We start from the raw sequence: 12041 nt of genomic DNA, 5'->3' as shown, positions 1-12041 counted from the left end.
TTTATTGAGGTCATAATGGTTTATAACATTGTGTCATTCCAGGTGTATGTTATTATTTATCTGTTTTGGTATAGACTGCTCACCACCAGTAGTCTAATTTTTGTCCATCACCATACATATGTGCCCCTTTACCCCTTTTGCCCACCCCCCAACCCCCTTCCCCCTCTGGTAACCACTAATCTGTTCTCTTTATCCATGTGTTTACCTTCCACATATGAGGGAAATCATGCAGTGTTTGTCTTTCTCTGTCTGATTTATTTCACTTAACATCATACCCTCAAGGTCCATCCATGTTATTGCAAATAGGACGATTTTGTCTTTTTTATGGCTGAGTAGTATTCCTTTCCAGATGCATTCCACATCTTCTTTATCCAGTCATCTGTGGAAGGGCACTTGGGTTGCTTCCATGTCTTGTCTATTGTGAATAATAGTGCAATGAACACAGGGGTGCATAAACCTTCTGGATCACTGATTTCAAGTTCTTTGGATAAATACCCAGCAGTGGAATAGCTGGATTATACATAGATCTATTCTTAATTTTCTGAGGAAATCTCCATACTGCTTTCCATAGTGGCTGCACCAGTTTGCACTCCCACCAGCAGGCTATGAGGGTTCCCTTGTCTCCACATCCTCTCCAACAATCATTGATTTTTGTCTTGGTACAGGCATTCTTCTAAGTGCTTTACATATGGATTAATTCATTGAATTGCCACAACCCTACAGGTAGGTGCTATTATTACCCCATTTTACAGACTTAAAGAAAAACACACACACAACTGAGGCACCTAATTAACTTGTCCCTGGTCACACAGCAAATAAGCAGCAAAGCCAGGATTCGATGCAGGCAGTTGGGCTGCAGAGCCCATGCTCTAAAGCACTCCACCACATGCAACTCAGAGTCAGGGACACATGACTACTCCATTTCTCTCCACTGTTCAGGTGCCTTCTTCTACTTTGTCCATGTGGATGCACGAGGCACTCAGTAACTGCAGCTGAATGAACAGTATATGCCTGGAATTGAAGTCACTGACTTAAAGAAAAACAAACGTCCATGTACTTACAGGAAAAAAATCTAAGAACAAAGTTAAAATACTTAGACTCCTATTCAGTGCAATCTCATGAATGTATTTAATGACTCCTAATCCAGTTTTTATCCATTTGCTATTCCATATCTCCCTGCCACCCTCTGTATAATTCTTCTTCACTTGAAGGAAAAAACAGAACAAAAATCGGCAATGAGTGTTGGCAGCATTTTCATTCCCTAGTACCAAGGAAGGATAAGAAAAATGAGGAAGCCCAGTCCTGCATATAAGGGAATTACTGTCTACAGAGTTATCAGTGAATTACCGTCACCAAAAAGATTAAGTGCAAACCCAGAATTTCTTTCATCTTCCATTCTCACTATGTTGACAGCATCATTTTCAATATATGATTTACAAGATGAAATGTTTTGTTCAGAGGTAAGTAGCTGAAACAGAATGGAAATTATTAAACCAGTGCATTTTAAAGCCTAGTTGAACTTAAGAATCACCTGGGAGACTTCAAAAAAACCCCAACTGATACTGGGGCCTCCCCCAGAGTCTAACATCATTGGTCAGGGCCAGGTACTGGGAGCTTTACAAGTGTTCCAGGTGACTGGAATGTGCAGCCATGCTGGGGAGGCATTTTTAAATGCTATCCAGGGCTTCTCAAACCTTAACATGCACACAGATCTCCTGAGGATCTTATTTAAAATGCAGATTCTGATTCAAAAGATCTGGATCATGGCCTGAGATTCTGCATTTCTAACATGCTCCCAGGCAATGCCGACACTGCTGGTCTATGGCCTACACTTCTGAGCAGCAACCTCCTATCCCTCCGTCGACATATCATTGTAACTAATATGAAGGGGAGGAGGAGGGGAAAAGATATTCCAACTTAGGGCAATGGAGAATATTCCACTTTTATGTAAATAGATACTTATTTTTAAAAAGAAACGAACCCACAAGAAATGACTCTAGAACGCAGGGTTATTGTGAACTAAATGAACTGAGAAGAGGGGCTGTTCCTAGCCCAGAATCAGTACTCAAGAAGTATTAGATATTTCATTACTATTTTATTAATAAATGAGTAGTAAATTATGACTACCATATCAAGAAAACTGAATGCGGATACCATATTTGTTTTCTAGAAAAATATGACTTCTATTTGTTTACAGTCTTCATATTATGTCATTCTCTCCTATATTTAGACCATTTGGTACAGAGATAAAACGTTCACCCCAGAGTCAAAATTTGCACATTTGATAACATGATGTCTGGGATCTGCTTTAAAATACTTCAGCAAAGAAAAAAGGAACAGATAAAGCAACTGTAGTGAAATCTGGACGTCTCGATGATTAACCGGTGGGACACTCAACTTCTATGGATATCTGAAATCTTTCAACATAATTTTTAAATGTTCTGTTTTTGAATCTCAGCTTCACCACTGATTAGCTCTGTGATCAGAAACAAATGATTTAACTTCTCTGATCCACAGACCACTCTTCAATAAAACAGGTTTTCATATCAGCCACCTCACAAAGATAACCATGGGAGTTAAAGGAAATAGCATTAAAAAAATAAGTGACACCAAGCAAGTCACATCATAAATTTAATTTTAATCCAAAAGGGTTCAATTTAAAGAGAAGCAAAAAGAATGGGAAAGTGTTTCTAAAACAGAAACAAGTGGGTCTGTGAAGACTGAAGATGGTGTGCCCTCATCCTGCTATTTCAGCCCTTTCTATTACCTTTCTTAACATTCTAGACCAGATTCCCTCAGAAACAGCAACAAGTAATGTGTACTGAATTTTCCAGAATGCTATGGCCTGAGGTAAATGCATAAAAAGGTTTCTTGCATGACAACACAAATCGAGTAAGGGTGACCTACAGCCAAACACACTTGCAGCTGCTACACTATCACCCTGACTATAGGTACCACGGCTTTTCCTCCAAATCACTCCCCTCATTAATGAACATCTCCCAACAGCAGCCGGGGATAGCAGCTCAGAAGGAAAGTAATGTCTTGAATACATGCCAAATAATCAAAAGCAAAATATCACTTCTGGTGCTCTCTCTTCACAGGACAGGAGTTCAAATAAGGACTGATGGTACCTTTATCATCAGTAACGTAACAACAACATAATTACATAATCATCTAAAAATTTACGTTATTGAAGACAATTCTATCATTCCAGAAGTCAAATCATTCACAAAGCCTCATAGTTGGAAACCTTGCACAGAAGGAAAGTACACAATTACATAGTATACCGTTTAGCATAGTGAAAGGGAAAAATTATTAAAAATAGTGGATGTACGGAAAACTATGCATATTTCCATTTTTTAAGACTATGAAGCAACAGTGGCACACTGCGTCTCAGGACGTCCATTCCAAGGGAGGTCTAATCAAACGCTGCGACTGAATGGGACTCCAAGGGCACAGGCCTCTTCCGTCCTAAGGCCAGGAACACACCACACGTCAGCCTCCCTCTGAGTTCCAGAAAGAGCAACCACAGCGAAGTGAGCGCAGAAGTCGTATTCCTGGGGAAATTCTCAAAAGCAGCACCCTCTCTGCTCATCTTCCACTTTACAATCTCACTCTTAGGACACGAGTTCAGACCACGTTTATAAAATCAGTATCCGAGCCTGTTTCCTACGTCTTTCTCACACGGTCCAGAGAGGGAACGAATGGGATGCTTCGTCACTGGTTCTCGTACTTAGATATTCCTATTTGAATACAGACTTAGCTGATAGTCTTCCTATCCTAATGATAAATTATGTGTGCAATAGTAAACACAAGGCATAATCATATCTGAGTATCAATTTCCTTAAAAGGTAAAGCTTATTTCAGGCAAGGTCTGGCCCAAGAATTAAAACACACACACACGGCCGGAAAGTTGTCAGGTCTGTTTTGTTTTTGCAGACCATGAAATACCTTATATTTCAATAAATATATATATATATTAACAAAACAAGAACTGTCAAGAAACCACCCTGGTTGTACTCCTATTTAAGAACTAAAGTTATTCAAATTTTTTCTTCTTTGTGTCTATGAACACCTTTAAACCACCACCAAAAAAAAGTCATATTTGAAGTCCAAGGTTCAAAAAAATGTTACAAGGGGAGAAAAGGAGAGGAAAAGAAAATATGAACCTAAGCGGATTCTAGCAAAGAAATTTTCCCACACACAGAGCTATTAACCATGAGGCAAAGGAAAGCCGGAGCCCCAGCCGGAAACGGGAGCTCCCTGAACGTGCAGACTCAGGGGCTCCCCAGGTGCTAAACCCTCGGCCTGGCCGGAGCCACCGGCCGGCAACCACTGCAGCCCCGGGGCTGCTCCCAGGCGCTCAGACCAGCTTCAGGTGGGCCAGAAGTGCAGTCAGCAGTCATGTGAACAAGGAAATAAACTTCTCTAATCATCTGCCCCAGACAAGCATTAAAATTCTGAATCATCACTCTTTTCTTTTAAATAATTACAACATCAGTCTAAGTGCAACTGGGCTAGTCCTACACATTCGTCACAGTACGGAATAGTTATAAGTGGTAAATGAAAAATTCTGATCTCAAAACAATTCGCATTTGCATCTAAAATGGTGCGATGAAACCACATAACTCCCTCCTCAAAATGTTTCATGTGACGTCTCCTTGAAGTGGCTTTCACTTCAGCTATGTGTGGCTTCCTTTATTTGCTTTAGTGAGAAAAGTATGAAAATGAACATAAAAAAGCAAAGTCTCTCAAACAAAGGCCAACAGCATACACAGGAGCCAGTACTAGATTTTTTTTTCATAGTTTTAACCTAGAGGAAAAACTAAAGGTCCAATAAAAATACCTTGTCTGTGTAACCCACAGTTAGCACTTCTTTTCATGTTTTAGGTTAGTCTGTCTTGTACCACTATGAGGCGGCCAGTAACGCCAAGTAGAGCCTCGTTTACAGTCCACTCTCATTATTTGTGAGCCTCAGCTACATATTTCCAAAAAGGAAGCAGAAATGCTTGCCCCACAAAAGTGTGAGATTTTTCTCCCACAGAAAAGGCCAATGATGTTCCAGTAAAACGTCCAGAAGCAACAATATTTTATATAAAAACAAACCCCCAAACCAGTCTACTTTCTATCAAGTCATTGATACTACTTAATGAATTTGGCCTCACGTGCACTTCAACATACGCGGTGGGAAACGCCCAACACCTGGAGTCGAAACCGTTGGGAGTCCAGATCCCTGTGGCACGGCTTACTCGCACTGCGACCCCGGAACCACTGAGCCCCGCCAGCCTCCGGGCCGCGAGAAGGACCAAATCAGCCGAGGCACGTGCAGGGCACATACATTAATGTCACTGACACTTTTAGAATAGAAAGCTCAAAAAAAATATAAAGGCCCTTTATTATTTTTTTACTTTGAGCAAGATCCTATGGAGAAGTAAAGCAAGTGACAAGTTAGCCGAGTATTCTCTTTAACTGTAATCGTGTGAAACAATGTATTACAAAACATACGCCAATAACAAAAACACCAGCTCTCTAATCATTATCCCTGGAAAATTCCTTTCTTGCACTTCCTGAAATGAAAAAAAAGATTAAAATAAATCTCAGGGTAGGCAAATGCATTGAGGATTTTTAAAAGATGTATCATTCCAAAGTAGAGCCATAGAAAAAGACACCAATTAGGCGAGGAAAAGATCAAAGACGACAGCTACTCAAGCACCTCCCTTTTTTCCTGCAGAAGCCACAGCTTCTGATAAACACAGGTGGGATTTTTTCCCATGTTACATATGCAAACCTAAAAAAAAGGTGTGTGAACTCACTCATCCAAACTGACTGGCTCCAAAAATTCATTTGGTTGCCAGGCTTACATAAAGGCCTGTGCAAATCTACCCAGGACATAAATTGGGGCAAATAACTAAAAGGAAGAGGTAAAAGAATCCAGAGATTTAAATAAAACAACTAAAAAAACTAGGACCAGAGGACAAAGTAAGCAAGATTAAATCTAATTAAGGTGCTAAGCATTTTATAAAATAATTACAAAATCCAGAGTGAAGGAGACCTGGCTTACAGGGTTACAGGAAGATGCCCAGGGAGGGGGAGGAGCAGTCACGGGCGAGTCACGGGCACTGGAACTTGGGCTACGTGAAGACAAAGTATAATACTGAAGGGGAAATAACGGAAGTACTAATAGCATTATGTTTTTGTGACGAACAGGTATATCTTTTCCAGTTGATTTGTTTGCTGGGGGGGGGAAGGAAAACACAAGATTAATTACGTGCCAGGCATCATGCTGAGCACTGACAAGATGAACAGATAAGGCCTTGCCCTCAATGATTTCACACTTAGAATATTTACTGCAATTATTTGTCATACATTGTAGCATGTACAAAGTATAAGAAGCAGTGCAGACAGCTGTGCCTGAGGGGATCAGTGTTACCCAGAAGAGGGACACAATAATGAGCCAGAGTGTTCCATGCAGAGATAAATACAGAGCCTGAAAGGTATCGTTGGGATTTTTAAGTAGTTCAGTTTACTTCAGTCAACTTTACATAGACCAAACCCAGGAAGCACTGAGAATGCACATATGAATAAAAAATGTTCTCCCTGCTCCCAAGACCCTGTATTGGAATACATTGGAGAGACTTAAAACAAAGTCAGTACAATGTGACATATGCTATACACACTTTTGAAATTCATGCAATAAGGGGCAAATTCCATAATATATAAAGAGTTCCTAGAAATTAGTAAGAAAAAGATCAATCACCAGACACAGGATTAGCATAATCAGATGTTCATTTTAAAATGATCACTCTGCTGACAATGTGGGAAAATTAATGGATGAGAGAGGACACGTTTGAAAGCAAAAAGGCTAATGTTGGGGCTACTTCAGCACTCCGTGAGGAATCTAAAAGACCTGAGCTGAATGACAGGTTTAATTAACTGGATGGATGGAGGTAACATCACCCAGCAGGAAACACTGAGCAACAAGTACCCCACTTTATTTTCACCACAGCCATCCACAGCAAATCCTATAAATAGGGTTGAGAGAAAGCTCCAGAGAAAAGACTAGGTTGCAAATACACATGTTGTTAGTCATCTGCCTATAATCAGTAGTCAATCCTCTGAGAGTAAGCAGATGAAATTGCCTGGAAGAACTTGTAAAGGGATAAAGCAACATCAGGATTTAGGATTCAGTCAAAAGGAGCTGGAAAACAAGTCAGAGGCAAGAGGAAATCCATGAAAGCCAATAAGGACATTTCAAGAAGAGACAGCTCATCATGTCAAATATCACAGAAGCCAGCAACTGGACAGTCATTGCTGACCTTTGCCAAAATGTCTCAGAGAGGTGGCAGAGGTCCCCAGACTACAATGGATTTGACAGTGGGTAGAAAGTAAGGAAGTGTGAATTTTAATGCAGGTTACTGCTAGATGCAGAAAGCTTCGCTTTCAAAGGAGCTGTCCAACAATAAAAAGAACAATAACTAACATGTATGGAGGGCTCTTTTCCAGCAGGCACAGGGCAAGCATTTCACATACAATTCCCCTTATGTTACAACCACCTTGCAAAATTAGTGTTATCGTTTCCACTTTTCAGTAAGAAAAATTGGATTCAGTGTAGTTACCTGACTTCCCCATGGACACACAGCTGGCACACAAGGAAAGCAGGATTTAAATGCAGGTTTGTCAAACTGTAAACCAATATTCTTTTCACACTCTGATGCTGCCTACCCATCACTGGAAAAATTTGGAGGGGTCAGGGGAGGCTTACTAACCATTTAACAGGAAGGTCTTTTTTTTTGGAAGACAGTTTAGTTGATTTCTAAGGCTTTTTCCAGCTTCAACAGCCCAGGATCCTGCTTCATACACCTTGCGGGCAGATGAGCTACAACAGCTAGAGAATTCCAGGTGTCACTGGTATCATCACTCCTTTTGCAGCACCCTTTATGCCATCTTCATTTAAAAATAAGCCCATGTCCTAACGATCTGCCTATATATACTACACACAGAGAAGATTAATAGTGGTTCCGTTTGCTTTTGCCAAGAAAATCAAAGTACAGTCTATGAAGACAGTTAATTATTCCCTTTTCTGTACTCCATAGCATGTTGCATCTTCTGCCATTAAAATAATTACAACTTATATTGTGATCTGCTTCTCCACCCACCCCCCCACCCCCCACATTGGACAGTAACCTTCAGAGATTGCCTACTTTATATTAAGCCTCGAGAACACAGCACAGAGCCAGGCAAAAGAGGGCACTAAAACTTTGATGCATACATGGACAGGATGGAAGGATGGATGGTTTGGTAAGTAAAGGAAAGAATATTTTTTCAACAACCATTCTAAACTCAATAATGGATTAGTTAATCTGTTTACCGACTGGGAAATCACAATTACATCACACTTCAGAGCAGCAGTATGGAAAACTGAGTGATACTTACAAGAAGCATGGGATACGGTTTAAAAAGAGACGTGAAAGTTCACTCTCAAAAAGGCTCCTGAAATACAGGATTTTTCCTGGATTCAGTATCACCCAAAGGTAAAAAAATTTAGTCAATTCCCTAAATTATTTTTGAAAGATCAGTTACTTTTGAAACTTACATTAAAGGTCATCTTATCGTAAATAAATAACTAATCATGGAATTTCAGACATGACATACTTTGAAATCTCCCCAGAGGTGCCACGCTGTACGTCTCAAGATCTACTGAACCCAAAGATCTGGCTGGCAAAGGCAAACTCCCTAGTCACAGGCCTGTTTTTCTTTCAAGACGCACATGACATGACATTCACTCGCACAAAACACTAGCACGAGTGAATCCAGATTCTAACAAACTATCCCCAAAAACGTTCACAGAAATAAAGCAAACACTGCCACAGATTACAAGAATGCATAATTTTCACTGTGATGAAAAGGTCTATGGGTATGATCGAGAAGACTGCATGATCGAGAAGACTGCAAGCTATGCCAAACACCCGCCATGAAAGCTCAGCTTCACCCCTTCCTCACCTGCACGAGAAAACACATCAGAACGCAAGCAAAAGCAACATTTTAGTGTGGAACTTGAATCCACCCTACTTTATATACAGATATTTTTAAATAAGTCATTTGCAAACTTCTGAAGGTTGCTATCAGTGGCTGTTAATACTTCACAGCTGAGTGTAACACAGAAATGTGTTGTGACACCATAGTTGGAAGTCACTGGCCTCTTTTAGGCCTCAGTGAAACTTAAACTAGTTATCAAATTACAATGGAACTCACTGGGTTAGCCACATTCAATGGCCTTAAGAGTTGTTTATCATCAACCTCCAAAGACTAGGAGCCAGGTAAGAGCAGGCAGAGGAGGCAGGTTGGGCTCTGGTCAAGTGGGGTGCCTTCTGAGTTGCCTTTGTGATGGGATTTGAAAAGTAAACAAGGGACTTGGCTGGTCCTCAATGACCCCACTGCCATCATCATGGTGTCATGCTATTATGCTGTCTTTATTACTTGCTTGTATTACCAATAAAAGCAAGCAAAATGAAAGCAACACCTCTAGAAAGTCAATTAAACTTCATCTGCCATCCAGGTTTTCTGAAAAGCTCCTACTGATAGAGTCAATTAGGTATTTGACGCCTTAGAGCTGTAGGGGGACTGGGAGAAGACACAATCGGAGGGGATTTCAATAGGAAGGGCATGAGGAGTAAGCACCAACACAGCGCAGTCCTCATCCAGCCAAGTGACACCATGGGAGGGATTCTGGACGGGGCAAGCCAGTGGGAGGGATTCTGGACGGGGCAAGCCAGTGGGAGGGATTCTGGACGGGGCAAGCCAGTGGGAGGGATTCTGGACTGGGCAAGCCAGTGAAGGACCTGCGCTCCAGCAAGTTTAAAGGTTAGCGTGAAGACACAGAAGGACAAGGCAGAATACGGACACCACCAAGCCCAAGGTGCTGGAGGCTCCATGGTTTCACAGGGATGAACCTTTGCTCACTTCTCCATCTTCAAGAGACCCTGACAACCCAACACGGTTTTCAAGGAAGGATACTAGGATGCAGAAGGACCCAGACACCATGCCACGTGGGGAATAGCTAGAAGACTTACATGAAAGCTCTTTTTAATATCTAATAAGCTCTCTTGTGGAAGACAGATAAGGCTCATTTTACAGACCTCTATAGGGCAATACTAGGAACAATGGATGTGAACATTGAGGTCAAACCTAAGGAAACATTCTGGCAAGCAGAAATGGTGAGGATAGAGCAGGAGGTCTTAGGAAGCAAGGAGCTCCTCCTCACGCGATGTGTTCACACAGCGGTGGGATCATCATCCACCAGGGAGAATGGACAGGGCGCTCCACGCTGGGGATGGCCTGAGCTAGATGTCTGATGCACCCTCAATTCTGAGAGTCCGATTTGTTTGTTTTGCTCAGCCTCAGACACGAGCAAGGGTAACAGATGAAAGGTTCCCCATGCCTCCCAGCCCCTCTCCCCAGGACAGCATCAGAGCACTGGCTCTGGCCACATGGGAAGTCAGATTTCCAAAGTTTCTTCCAACTTCAAAATTACCTAATTTTAGATTTAGATCACATTTAATAACCCAAATAAATGAGAATCACTTATTCTCTCCGTTCAAAATATCCCCGTAATCCATGCCCATGTTAAATGCCCTTGAATGGTTAAAAAAAAAAAAGTCAGCTAAATCCCTGATGCGTTCAAATAGCATTTTCTCTTACTCAGCTGATAGTTGCGAACATCTGAGCGGGACCCACCGTAGATAGAGACTCTTTAATATTTGAAATCTACAGTTAAATCACCACTCAACCTTTTCTTATTCAGACTGAATAATCTCTCAGATCCTGTCATGATTTTATGTCCTTTAATCACTCAGGAGAGGACCTTTCTTTTTTTAACAAACTCCAAATTTTCCACATCCATTTCCAGAAATGCACATGGAATGAGACAGAGCACTCAGGTAGAACTCTGACCAGAGGTGGGGGCAACAGAGAGGTTCCCTCCTGGCTGCTGAAGGCTAAGTGGTAGGAGTCGACAACGATGAGCTCTTCTGTGGGAAACTACAGTTTCCCCAGTCTTACACTCCTTGAAAGGAAAGTACCTCTGCACTAGTGGGACAGATGAAATCCTGGCCCATTAACCAGAGCTTGGAGAGCCCTGGTCAGCTTGCTGTAATGGGGAGCCACATGACCAAGTCTGGGCGAGGGCAGGTGCAACGGTCCTCTCTAAGAAGCGGGAGGAGAGCAGGTGCCTCACTGCACTGCCCCCTGGTGCAGTGGATCCCAGAGCCGAGTTTTCCTAAAAACATTCACCACACAGACATGCCATCAAGAGAGCGGACTCACAAGCAGCCTGTACTCATGCGATAAGCCTGAAGATTTTTTTTCAGTATCACACAGACATTTCTGATTGGGGCCTGTGGCCTGTTTTACATCTCTGCTCTGATTCCTAAATGTATTCATTTGCATTTGTGCATTTCTCTAAGCAAGCAATATAACTGTGAAGTCAAATCTGGGCCTCCCAGATGCTTGTCACAACGTTGTATCCCAGCCTGGCATCATCACCAGCCCTCCTGAGGAAGAAACCACTGCCTACCTGTATGCCCTGTAACTGACAAAGAGCCACTGAGAACCAAGCACCTCGGGGTAAGGGAGCCACTCCTCCAGTTACGCTTCCACAGGCTGGCTTTCTGGGCAAAAAGCATATGATCCCAGTTAATGAAACAGAGTATTTCAAAAACTCATGTGAAAAACCTTCTATAGGACTGGCACCTAAAGATCCAGAAACTCATCAGATGTTTGCAAGCTGCCCATGATATAAGATCCACCAAACTTCCTAAGAGAAAAAGAACTCTATAATTTAGAAATATAAATTCCTCTTATCTTTTATCTCTAATTTCATGCTTTCAACAACCATGCATCAAATGCCTATTCCTTAGCAGACACTGTGCTAGGACTAAAGATAAAAGGTAAATGGAGACAGCCCCCTCTCCTGGGCTCTCCACTTCCGGGGAGGAGGGGCAGACAGGTAAAGAAATCATCACAGAAGATGCTCTGTTCCAGAC

The 12041-nt window shown here is 41.8% G+C and overlaps 1 protein-coding gene across 8 annotated transcripts in view; it reads right to left on the bottom strand.

Moving 5' to 3' along the window:
* The window catches only part of PPP3CA (protein phosphatase 3 catalytic subunit alpha), a 287898-nt gene that overhangs the window by 266388 nt on the left and 9469 nt on the right, over positions 1-12041 (bottom strand). The window contains exon 1 of one of the 8 annotated variants that reach the window (XM_070614187.1): positions 9253-9370. The exons of the other annotated variants lie outside the window; for them this stretch is intronic. The gene's annotated coding sequence lies outside the window, so the exon portion shown is untranslated. Of the gene's footprint in view, positions 1-9252; positions 9371-12041 lie in introns of those variants that run through there. 8 annotated transcript variants of the gene reach the window in all.

Source organism: Equus przewalskii, chromosome 3 (genome assembly GCF_037783145.1).
Source record: "Equus przewalskii isolate Varuska chromosome 3, EquPr2, whole genome shotgun sequence".
NCBI lineage: Eukaryota > Metazoa > Chordata > Mammalia > Perissodactyla > Equidae > Equus > Equus przewalskii.
The sequence above is the reverse complement of the archived record's forward strand: the minus strand, read 5'-3'. Positions and strand labels throughout refer to the sequence as shown.